This window comes from Grammomys surdaster, unplaced genomic scaffold (assembly GCF_004785775.1).
Source record: "Grammomys surdaster isolate TR1022 unplaced genomic scaffold, NIH_TR_1.0 126066, whole genome shotgun sequence".
Lineage (NCBI taxonomy): Eukaryota > Metazoa > Chordata > Mammalia > Rodentia > Muridae > Grammomys > Grammomys surdaster.
This window is the reverse complement of record NW_021620876.1, coordinates 7,044,354-7,057,013: the sequence shown is the minus strand read 5'-3', so window position 1 is coordinate 7,057,013 and position 12,660 is coordinate 7,044,354.

Genomic DNA, 12,660 nt, shown 5'->3' with positions numbered 1-12,660 from the left:
ACATAATTATGCATACAAACACAAACACACACAAGGTAGAATATGCTTATGGAGAACATAGATCACTTTATAAGTAGTGTTTCCATATTATTTTAAACCTATAATATATTTGTAAATGTAACAGCACAATTGTAGATGTGATGTTTAGAGATATCCACTTTCATTTTTTTCATTCTCTTTTGACTGTATTTTGCTTGGTGATATCTGTGAGTAAAAATGTTCAAGATATCTGCTGTGCCTACTCAGCACTTTTTGAAGTAAATGTCAGCTTCCATCTCTGCCCAGGTCTTTTACACATTTAAAGTTCAATTTTTAGTATTAAAACTTTTATATTTTGTTTGAAATGCTCTGTCTTTTAAAAAAAATGAACCAATTACTAACAACAAAACAGGAATAAAATAAAACAACAGAAACCCTTCTCCAGGCTTGATGTGTGTTCTACTGATTTGCTCCTGACAGGAACTTAACCAAAGACAGAAGGGTAGCTGTGACTTAGGTAGGAATAGGAAACCCCTTTCTGGACTTGAAGAGCCTACTAAAACCAGTTTTATTGGCTTTTCTGTCCGGCATAGAACATTAATTCTGAGCAGTTGCTTCAGAGGACAGATCATTGGTTTAAATTCTATAGTACTGTGCATTGCTCTGACCTCTCAGGGTTTCCAGTGCCCATATATACAAGCAATAAAAAAAGGCTTTTTGTTCATGGAAGCTCACTTTAATTTCAAGTCATATTAATCCTCATAACAATGAATGATTTAATTTTAATCAAGTAATTCATGACAGATGAGACCGCCAGGGAACCAGCTGGAAAATTATTCTTTTTTTGTTTCTTCCTTTATCAGGATTCTGAAGAAAAGAAAAAAATGGGGTCAGAGCTGACTAATGACTGTTTATGTAGTATTGTAAGACTCTCAGAGATCACATTTCACATATTTGTTCTAAACCTATATCTGGAAGTTTAATGAAGTTCTATCTTTCCCACCAAAGGTCTGTGTTATGATAAAAGACTTCTTACACTTAAGAAGATTTTTACTTGAAATATCGGGTCAACACTCAACCTGAAGTGAGACATAGCAAGCTAGCTTTACTTATAGGTCACCTGCTACATTCATTGAGTATGTTTGAATATATAGTAGCTTGTAAAATGAATTATATATTCTAGCTAGCCCATATAAAAGACACAAATTCTTGGTATTTCATTTATAAGCTGTAAGCCTAGATTGGAGAGATTTTGAGAAATTCTAACTTACATCACAGCCATATGTCCCTTGTTACTGTTTGAATTTCACCCATGTGATTTCTGTACCATTAGCCTGTCCTCAGGATGTACTTCTCCTTGCTATGTGCTCATGGTCTATCTGTCTACCTCCTTTCCTCCATTCTCTTTTTCCCTTGGTCTCTCCTGAGACTTCTCACTCAATCCTCAAGTCCAGCCTTTCTCTCCAGCCCAGTCACAGGCTCTAGGCTTTTATTAACCAATTAACTTTAATTTGGGAAGCAAGGTTTACACAGCATTATTTGATGTGCATGAGGATCTGCTCCTTGGGGGTAAGCAGATCTTGGAGGCCAGAATTTAACATTTAAACACATAGCAGCACCAGACTTACCCCCAACAGTAGCTCATATCTATAATCTTAGCACTCAGGATGAGGGAGCAGGGGTATTTCTCTGAACATGTAGCCAGCCTGGTCTACATAATGAATTGTAGGCTGGCTAGGCTATGCAGTAATACTCTATCTAAAAAATAAAATAAATAAAATAAAGTAAAGTAAAATAAAATAAAATGTAAAGATTTCTGAAAAAAGTGATATATGCTAAATGAAAGTTTTAAAATATGAAAAGTACTTTACATTTCTCTTTAGATAAAAATCTAAATAGGCAGCATCATCCTTCCCTATGTGCTCACAGCATTTATATCATCCTAATTCTTCTCCTTTATGACTATATAGCAAGTGCCATGGTTATATTTCCAATATATATCTTGTTTCTCCTGTTATTTTGGTAGGTTATTGTATTATTGGCCATTTCAAACGTGTCCTCTTTCATATACCTTGATAATGTCTTGTTACCCTTCTTCCCATCTTCATCTATATCTTCTGTTGATACACAGTTCACCTAGCCACAGAATAATACTCTTAAGGCACAGTTGAGAAAATTCAACTCCAATCATTCATATCTCCAGGGGCTTCTGTCACTGTCCAAACAAACCCAAATGTTTCACTAAATCTAATACTGTCCTTTAGAAACCAAAGGAGAGGACACGATTTTCCATCCTGAAGTTGTTCTTTTCTTTTCAAAATATATTTGAAAAGTATTCTGAGATTATAATATAAGTAACATCATTTCACCTTTTGCCTTTCTTTTTCCACCTTCCAAAATCTCCCATGTGCTCCTCCTTGATCTCTTTTCAATCCAAGGTCTCTCTTTCTTTAATTGTTGATACACACACACACACACACACACACACACACACACACACACACACACAGAGAGAGAGAGAGAGAGAGAGAGAGAGAGAGAGATGCACAGACATATACACACAGAGAGAGACATACACACATACATAGACACACACACACAAACTAATAAGCCTAAGTCTATATAATGTCACTCATATGTATCTGTTTTTAGAGCTGACCATTTGGTATTTGAATAACCAATTGGAGTGTTCTTCCCAGGGAAAACTTTATTTTCCTCTCCTAGCATTCCTTCATTGCTTTTAGTTCTTTGTCTAGGGTTGGGGCCTTCTGAGCTTAGCTCTTTTCACTTTTACATGCATATTGATATTGTCTTTGTTCAGGTCATGTTTAGGCAGCCTTGTTGGTGAGAATTCACAGGTGTAGCTTCTCACATGTCTAGAAGACATAATCTTACAGCAAATTTCCAGTTTCTCTGGTTGTTATACTTTTTGCCCAGTTCTGCAATGATTCCCCTGTACATTAGGAAAATAATAGGTGGTACTGAAAATCTAGCTGACTGTCATACCTCAGTCTACCTCTCTGCTGGGGGTTACCCAGGCACCACTGACATGCTTCAGGGAGAGGAAGTCAGAAACTGAGGTCAGAGCTCTATGACTCTCCTCAGGGCTGGTAGGCTCCAGGCAGGAATGGGAAGGAGGAACCTGGGGTGAACAGATTCCAACATGACTGGGAGTGAGTGCTGAGTACTGGAGGGGCTGGAGGAGAGAAAGTCCTCTTCAGAAATCTTAGATGCAGCTCTTTTAGGTGAAGATGATCTTTAATGAAGCAGCTCTCTGAGGCAATGTTTTCTTGTTCATATTGTTCTTTTGTGGGTAGATGTGGGTATAAATACTTTCTTCGGGGTATATCCCTCTTGGGGTAAGAAATACCCAGCAAGGGAATGTCACTGGCTGAAGGCTAAGTGTACCAAAATGTCCCATTAGCATGGGGAAGCATTTCAGATAATATGCTACCTGACATTCTGCCGGTAGAGATGTGGGGATTTTTCAACTCTCAGACAAGGCCAGAGAAGGAGAAGACCTGCCAAGGAAGGCTGAGCCCCAGAAGGCTATTAGATCAATGGTAGACTTTGACCTTAATTAGCAGAGTTTAGCCGCAGCTAACTAAACCAAGGCAAATGCAATCACCAGTCTTAGAGAAGAATCTAACAACTTCTACTTTATTAAAACAGCATAATCCCTGTGGTGTTTTGAATATGCTTGAGAACTCACGGGAAGTGGCATTATTAGGAATTGTGGCCTTACTGAAAGAGATATGGCCTCATTAGAGAAAGTATGTCACTGTGGAGGTGGGGCTTTGAGGTCCCATATATCTTCAAGTATGGCCAGTGTGATTCAGACCTTCTGCCTGACTTCCTGGAGAAGACAGTCTGTTGGCTGTCTTTGTATTAAGATGTAGAACTCTTGGCTTCTTCTCCACCACCACGTCTGCCATGAGGCTGCCATGATTCATGCCATGATCGTAATGGACTAAACCTCTGAAACTAAACCAGCTCCAATCAAATGTTTTCTTGTATAAGATTTGTCTTAGTCATGGTGTCTCTTCACAGCAATAAAACCTAAACTAAGCCAGAAGTATAGCAGTCCAATAACTAGGGCTTTTCCATGGCTTCTGCATCAGTTCCTGTCTTTAGGATTCCTGCCCTGTTTGAGTTCCTGTCCTGATTCTCTTCAATAGTGAACTGAAATACATAGAACTATAAGCCAAATAAACCCTTTTCTCCCCAACTTCAAAGTATTCAAAGTATTCTGACACTCCTTTGCCATTAACATTATCATAAGGAACAACTAATCTGCTACATAATATTTGATTAATATTTCATGGTATGACTATATTATAACTTAATCATCTGTTATCCAAGTGATAAACATTTGGATTGTTCCAGCTTTTTGGCTACTATGGAAACTATTATAATTACAATTGTACAAATTTTGTATAGATATGTATATTCATTTCTTTTAGGTGCAGTTTCATAAACAAATTTATATGTATAATAATGTGGTATATTTTAATATTGATTTTAAAATTGGCATGATCTTTTTCTTTCCTAACAACACGTTTGGATGTCTATCCTTTCTGTTCCACCAGGTATGTACTATGTTCAATAGGCCCTGCACATTTCAAACCAGCACCACTAGCCAGGAATTAAATATTCAAATACTTAAGCCATGCTGGACTATCTCACTTTCAAACCAGAAGAGATACTGAACTTTGTCATACTTACTAAGTAGCAATAAAACCATGTATAACTGTCACAAGGCTCAATTCTTCTCAGATGAGTAATTTTTAAAATTCTCTCTCTCTCTCTCTCTCTCTCTCTCTCTCTCTCTCTCTCTCTCTCTCTCTCTCTCAAAACACATTTTCCTATTGTTAAAAATATATTGATAGAAGAATAGAACATCACTGTGCAATTTTCTAAAAAATAAAATTCTACTCAGACTAAATTTGTACTTCTTTCCCCACTGCTACAGATCCAATCTCCTTGTCTCCTGCTTATCTCTGCACTAGAACATCTGCTGCAACCTCCTCAAAACTTTTCTCTGGAGGATGTCTCAGCTCTTCTCCTCCTGCCCTCTCTCCCCTCACCCCTCCTTGTTTTACCCTAGCTCCTCACTCTAGCAGGCACTCCCTGGGGACCCACAGATCACTCTTGTAGTAGGCTAACACTAGATCTTCACCTCTTGTTCAGCTCTTCCAAATCCAAGCCTCCACTGGTCTCATCCATAGCAGTAGCAGACTATCTGCTAAGGCCTCCCCATTTCCCTGGTACCCATTGCCAGTGGACTACACAGATCCCTCCATCCTCTCTCCTGGATTCCAAGTGATCTCACTGTTAACTCGGAAGCTTCTCCCCAGGGGAGCATGCACTAATTGCAGATCTTCAAGGCTCCCTTTTGCCCCACCAAATCAAATCCTCCAGTCTCATTCCTTCCTCCGCAACAGAGTCCTGCTGTTGCCTCCCTCCCCTCCCCCATCCCATCTCCTCCCATCTCCAGTGGATCTCACAGATCTTTGCCTCCTAACCACTCTACCTGAGTAGTTAATTTATCCTAGCCCCCAACTCCAGGAGACCCATAGGCTATTCCTGCAAAGAAGCACTTAGGCTAATTGCATATCTTTACCTTTTTCTCCATTCTACAAGTTCCAACCCCCTAGTCTCATTCCCAGCTCTTCAGCAGACCACTTGTGGCAGCTCCCCCACCTCCTAATCTCTAATGGATCCAACAGATCTTCCCCTTCTAATGTCCCTCCCAACTCTGACCAGAAAAGGAAGTAGGCTAACTGTAGATCTACACCAGTTCCCATTCCTCTAAGTGCAATCTCCCAGTCTAACTCCCAGTATTTTAGCAAACCTTGTGTTGTAGCCAAACATTAACTTTTCTATACCCAAGGGATTAACTAAGCAGATCCTGGTGGAACATTCAGTTTTCCTGCCTCTTGTGAAGTTTTCTGCTACACCCAACAATTTCCCTTTCCTGTTATAGGACTCGATACGCAGAAACACATTTCACTTGGTACTCCCAGTGGCCAAACATATCAGGACCACAGGACCCCTTTCCTATAAGCATCACACAGCTCTCACACTCTTCTACTAACCAGAAAGGAAAAAGAGAAAAAGGAAGCAAACACCCCCCAAACAAAGAAAAGGCGAACTATTAATACCTAGAATTATATATTCCAAATACCAGATGCCTATGTGTTAGTATATAAACATAATCAATTAAAGCCAGGATGTTATACCTCCAATAGAATTAAGCAACACTACCACAGAAAGACATGAATATTACAACATAGTTGAAGCAAAAGTGAGACCTTAAAACAGCCCATATCAATTTGATAGAGGTTCTTAATAGGAAACAAATAAGTCCCTTAAAGAAATCTATGAAAACACATCAAGCAGTGAAAGAAAATGAATAAAACCATTCAAGACCTAAAGGGTAAATAGAATAAAAAAAGAAAATCCAAAGAAAATGAAATCTAGAAAGGAAAATTGTGTAACTCTGAAAGGAACCACAGAGGGAAGCCTCACTGGTACAAGCTTCATAGAATAAGAGGTGGGAGAGAGAATCTCAGACATTTATTCCCCAATAAAGAAATAGTTACATCAGTGAAATAAATATGTTAAATCTAAAATACTTCTGGATTAAGACATCCAAGAATTTGAAATATTAGGAAATGATCATATCTAAGAATAATAGGAATTGAGATAGTAAAAGAAAAGCAGGTCAAAGACACAGATAACACTTTGAACAAAATTATAGAAAAAAAATGACATCCTTTTCTGACAAAAGTCCTGGGGAAGTTTAAAGACACAAGGAACATACTTCCAGATAATTAAAGCAGTTTTACAGCAAGCCATAGCCAACATTTAATTGTAAGAAACTCAAAGTAGTTCCACAAAAATCAGGAATACTCTGTCCATATCTATTCAATGTAGTGGGTAAAGTCTTAACAATGAGAAAAATGAAAGCCATCAAAGGTATGCAAGTTTTAAATGAGGAAGTCAATGTATCCTTACTTGAAAATAATATGATAGTATACTTAAATGACCTAAACATTCCACTGGAGAACTCCTACAGCTGATAAACACTTTCAACAAACTAAGTGGATCCAAAATTAATTCACAAATATTAGTAGCCTTTCAGTATACAAGACAAAAACAGACTGGAGAAGAAGTCATAGGCATGATACATTTCAAAAAAGCCTAAAGTAATATAAAATATCTTGGTGTAACTGTAACAAAGCAGGTGGAAGACTTGTATTTCTTCTTAAAAAGCTTCATGTCTTCGAAGAGATTGAAGAATATATCAAAAGCTGAAAAGATCTCCCATGCTCATGAGTTACTAGGATTAACATGGTAAAAATGCCCATCCTATCGAAAGCAGACTACAGATTCAATGTGATCAATGGACAGAAGCTGACCCCTGTGGTTGAATTAGGGAAAAGCTGGAAGAAGCTGAGGAGGAGGGCGACCCTGTAGGAGCACCAGCAGTCTCAATTTACCTGGACCCTTGAGATCTCTCAAACACTGGACCACCAACCAGGTACCATACCCTAGCTGACATTAGGCCTCTAACACATAGACAGCAAAGGACTGCAGGGTCTTTGTTCAGTCAGATAAGATGTACCTAACCTTCAAGAGACTGGAGGCCCCAGGGAGTTGAGAGGTCTGGTGGAATGGGGATGGGAGGAGAAGACATCCTGGTGGAGACAGGGGGACAGGGAGGAGATATGGGATGTGGAATGATTGGAGGGTGGACCAGGAGGGGAATAAAATCTGGAGTATTAAATAAATAAATAAATAAATAAATAAATAAATAAATAATTTAACACAATTCTTCACAGATCCTGAAAGGACAATTTTCAGACTAAAATGTACAAATAAAAAACCTTGGATAGCTAAAAAAATAAAAGAACTGTTGAAGGTATCACCATTCATGATTTCAAGTTGTACTACAAAGCTGTAGTAAGAAAAAAATTGATGGTATTACCATAACAGAGACATTGATCAGTGGAATTAATTGGAGACCCATATATAAATCTATACAGTTAAGGGCACTCAGGTTTTGATAAGAGGGCAAAAATTGACAGTAGAAAAAGTATAGTATCTTCAACATACAGTACTGGTCAAACTGGATGTCTCTATGTAGAATAATCAAAATAGATCAGTACTTTCACCTCTGCACAAAATTCAATTCCAAGTCGGTTAAAGACCTTGAAATAAAACCAGATAAATTGAACCTTATAGAAGAGAAAGTAAAGTATAATAACCTTGAGCTCGCTGGCACAGGGAACAGCTTTCTTGACAGAATACCATTTGCATAGGAACTAAAATAAATGGGACCTCATGAAACTGAGTAGCTTATTCACTGCAAAGGACACTGTCATTTGAGCCAAGCATCAGCCTGGAAAGATTTCTTTTCACTATATCCAAAGAAAAGAACGCAAACTAAATATCAAAAAAACAACTAATGCAATTAAAAATAGGGTACATATCTAGACTGAATTTTAAAGAGGAAACCCAAATGACAGAGGAATGATGGAAGAAATGATCAATCTCCTTACCCGTTTGGGGAAATGTAAGTCAAAACTATTCTGAGATTTCACCTTACACCTGTCAGAGTGGCTAAGATCAACAAAACAAGTGACAGCTCTTGCTGGTGAGGATGTGGGAAAGGAAGAATATTCATTCATTGGTGATGGGAGTGCAATTTTGCACAGCCACTTTGGAAATCAATGTTGTGGTTTCTCAGAAAGTTGAAAATTTATCTTACTCAATATACAGCTGTACAACTCTTGGGCATATGTGCCAATGATACCAAATGATATCTAATCCTACCACAGAGATACTTACTCAGTAATGTTCTTTGTTGCTGTACTCAAAATAACCAGCAGTCAGAAACATTCTAGATGTCCCTCAACAGAACACTGGATAAGGAAAATGTAGTTCATTTACACAAAAGAATATTACTAGGCCATTAAAACGACATCATAAAAATTTTTAGGCGAATGGATAGAACCAGAAAAAAAATCATCCTGAGTTAGGTATAACAAACCCAGGAAGACAAACATGATACATATTCACTTAAACGTGGAAATTAGCTAAGTCAATGTAAATCAAACTTCAATACATAGAACCACAGAAGGTAGGATAGAAATATGAGACTTGAGGTGGGAAAAGAAAAATAGGATAGATGTGGATGAAAAGAGGGCTAGAATGGGAGGACAAAGTGAGGAGGGATGGGGAGAGAAGACAGCTAAAATTAAAGAGCATTTTAAGAGTGGTATGAAAACCTAATACAGAAGAAACTTCCTAAAGTATATACATATATAAAATCACTTTAAATGAAATTTCAAAATAATGTGGAAGATAAAGTCCCAGCTGGCTATCTCTTGTCACCAAATGGAGCTTTTAGTACTTGGTTTGAGTTACATCTCCTTTAGTGGTTGGCCAAAGATGTCCCATGGGATTCTCCAAACAACCCAGGTGTAGCCAAGTCTATAGGTTGCTCTTCACAAACTGAAAGCAAGGTCCCATTGATGAGGACAATTCCTATGCAGCTAGTTGAACATTGAATTGTCAAGCTGGTACCTTCAGAGAGTCTTTGCTCCTAAGTTCCAGCATGTTTAGTGGAGGAACTTACCCTGCACACTATCCAAAAGAGAAATGTAAACAAGCCAGCCACAAAACCTTTACCCACTATGGTGTTCTGTCTGTAAGATATGCTAGGGTAATGGTGGCACAAAGCTTCTGGAAGTAGCCAACCAATAACTGATTTGACTTAAGGTCTGCTCCTTCAACAAGACCATTTCCTGACAATGCTTGGAGGATCAAGAACCTAAGACTAGATAACATAGAGACAATGTAAAACCAAATACTATTGGACTAAAAGAAGAAAAATATATAGTGATGACTCCCAATGATATTCTTTTATACTCATAAATCAGTGCCTTGTTTCTCATCACCAGAACCACTATCAACTGAAGCAGGTGGTATGAAAAATATTGAGACCCACAGCCAGACATTACACAGAGAGGGAGAGACCTTGGAACATTCATGCCTAAATGGGATATTTCCATTAAATGTCTTTTCTCAAAGCACAATAAACCCTGAGGAAGATGAGGTAGAAAGAGAGATGGAGTACACCAAGAAATAAGTCCCTCTAAATCAACATGAACAAAGCTCATAAGAACTCACAAGAGTTTGCAGAAGCATGTTCAGATCCTGCATGAATCTGTGCCCATGCTTATAATGTGCTTATAATATGGCTTCGGTTTAGTGGTTCTATGGGATTTCTGAGTGTGTGAATGAATGGGTCTCTGATTCTTGTGTCTTTTCTTAGGTTCTCTTCTTTCTGTTGTTTGTCTTGTTCATATTCATTGTAACAGTTTTTGTTTAATTTTATATTATATTTTGTTATATCTTAAAAATGATTAAGTGAATGAATTAAACCTAGTCATTAGGGTAGAAGTGAACCATGTTGTCATTTATACCAGCTGGAAGAAGGAAAATCAGTTTTCTCTAATGGAGTTACACTGAATGTACCAACCACTCCAAGGTAGACCTCATATTCAGGAATAGTTGAATATCATTATGGACTCCACTGTGTGTGTGTGTGTTGCCAGAAGCCGGGACCCTCGCCCTTACCCTCACCCCCTACCTTTCCCCACCTGCACAATGTCCCCTGCAGCCTGGCAAACACAAGCTCCTGCTTGGCAAGCAGTGTATAGCAGGAAAACCATAACTCAAGCAGTGTACCATATCTTTTGAAGAATAGCAGGTGGATCATAATTCAAGGCAGTGTACCGTATAGACCATGACATGTTCAAGGCACAGGCCGAGAAGATTCTGCACTTTCCCACTATCTGGCCCCTCTTACCCCCTCCCCTTGTAAAGCATGTTATAAAAAAGCATTTCATGTTCAAATACACGACTCTTGACAAGCAACTGTTTGCTTGAGTCCTTTCTCTCTCCCTCCCGTTCTTCTTTCAGGTTGCGGTCCTCCTCGCCCCCACGAATAACTAGGACCCGCTGGTCGGGTCAGTGTGTGTGTGTGTGTGTGTGTGTGCATGTGCGTGTGCATGTGTGTGTTTTGGTGGCTACTATTTGATGGTTTTGGTTTGGTTTGGTTTATTTTTGGGGAAAGGAAAATGATTTATTTGACTTACTATTGATTGAAGGTGGTCATTGGTGTCAAAGTAGAGAGAGAAGCTCACCAAAATGCTCAGCCTTCATTTTCAGAAGGAACAAAGGGGTTCAGCCTTCTTAGGAAAGACTAACTACTCAGCTAACTTGAGTAATTTTATCCAAATATAGTATTTATTTTTTTTATGGATGGTGTATTAGTTCATTTTCATGGCCTTGAGTGTGTGTTGGTTTGAATAGGTTTGGCCCCCGATAGACTCATGTGTTTTGAGTGCATAGCCCATAGGAAGTGGCACTATTAGAAGGTTTGGGGTTGTTGCAGGAAGCGTGTCTATGTGGAGGCAGGATTTGAGGTCTCATATACGCTCAAGTCTGGTCAGTGTGTCACATATGCCATCTGTATTATAGTTGATGGGTGGGAAACATAAACTCAAAATTTCAGATTTTTAAGAAAGACCACAGCTTCCTGCAGCAAGACAACCTATGCACAGCCAATTAGGTTTTCTGCACTCTGTCAGGGAGCTTCATTTTAAATAAAAAAGCTATGTACACTGAAGCATTTGAAATAGATTTTTGAATTTTATTTATTTGTTGTTGTTATTGTTGTTGTGGTACTGTGCATGTATATGCAACCATACATGTGTATGCCATAGTGCAGGTGTCAAGGCAAGCAGAAAACTTGTAGAACTTGGTTCTCTTCTTTAACCATGTGGACCCTGGAGATTACAATCAGGGTATTGGTCTTGACAGCAAGCACCTATATCTGCTGAACCATCACTCTTGCCTTGAAGCATTGGTTTGCCCTTATTATTAGAACACAGAGATAAACATTTGTTTCCTATTTCCTCCTCACTGACAATGTTTGTAGGGAAGACATAGGGTTTTGATATATTCATTTTGTTTTGTTATCAAAAGTATTGTCTATTCATTTCTTAAAAGGTGCAAGGCAAGGCTGAATCCAAGATCTCAGTATGTAAAGCTTTTGTTTTGTGAATATGAGAACCGGAGTTCAAGGCCCCAGAACTCACTTAAAATTCCCAAGCATGGTTAATTTACAAAAGGCTGAGAAAGGAGGAATCTTGAGATTGATGGTATAGCTAAGATAACCTCATGAGTGAGCTAAGGTTCAATGAGAGACCCTATCACAATAACATTTATGACATTTTTTAAGTGACATTGAAGTTTGCATTCTGACCTCTGTGTACACACAGGCATGTGGATATATACATGCAAATATATGTTAATTTTTTTTATCATTAGGAGATTTTTGTCAAGTCTTTATTGAGCTCTCTATTTACTTTGAGCTTTATGTAAATCAAGGAGTTTTAGAATCAAGACAAAAAAGATGAAAAAGAAAAACTGAGAAAGAAGGGAAGGAATAAAGGGGGAAGGAACTAGGAAGCAAGAGTTAATATTCTTAGTTTTATAAGTAATAATTCAAAGGATAAAATCATCAGTGTTGCATTTAATATGTAAGCTTAATTTTTTTAAGTATTTAAAAAATGAAGTGTAATACAGTTTTTAAACAAAATG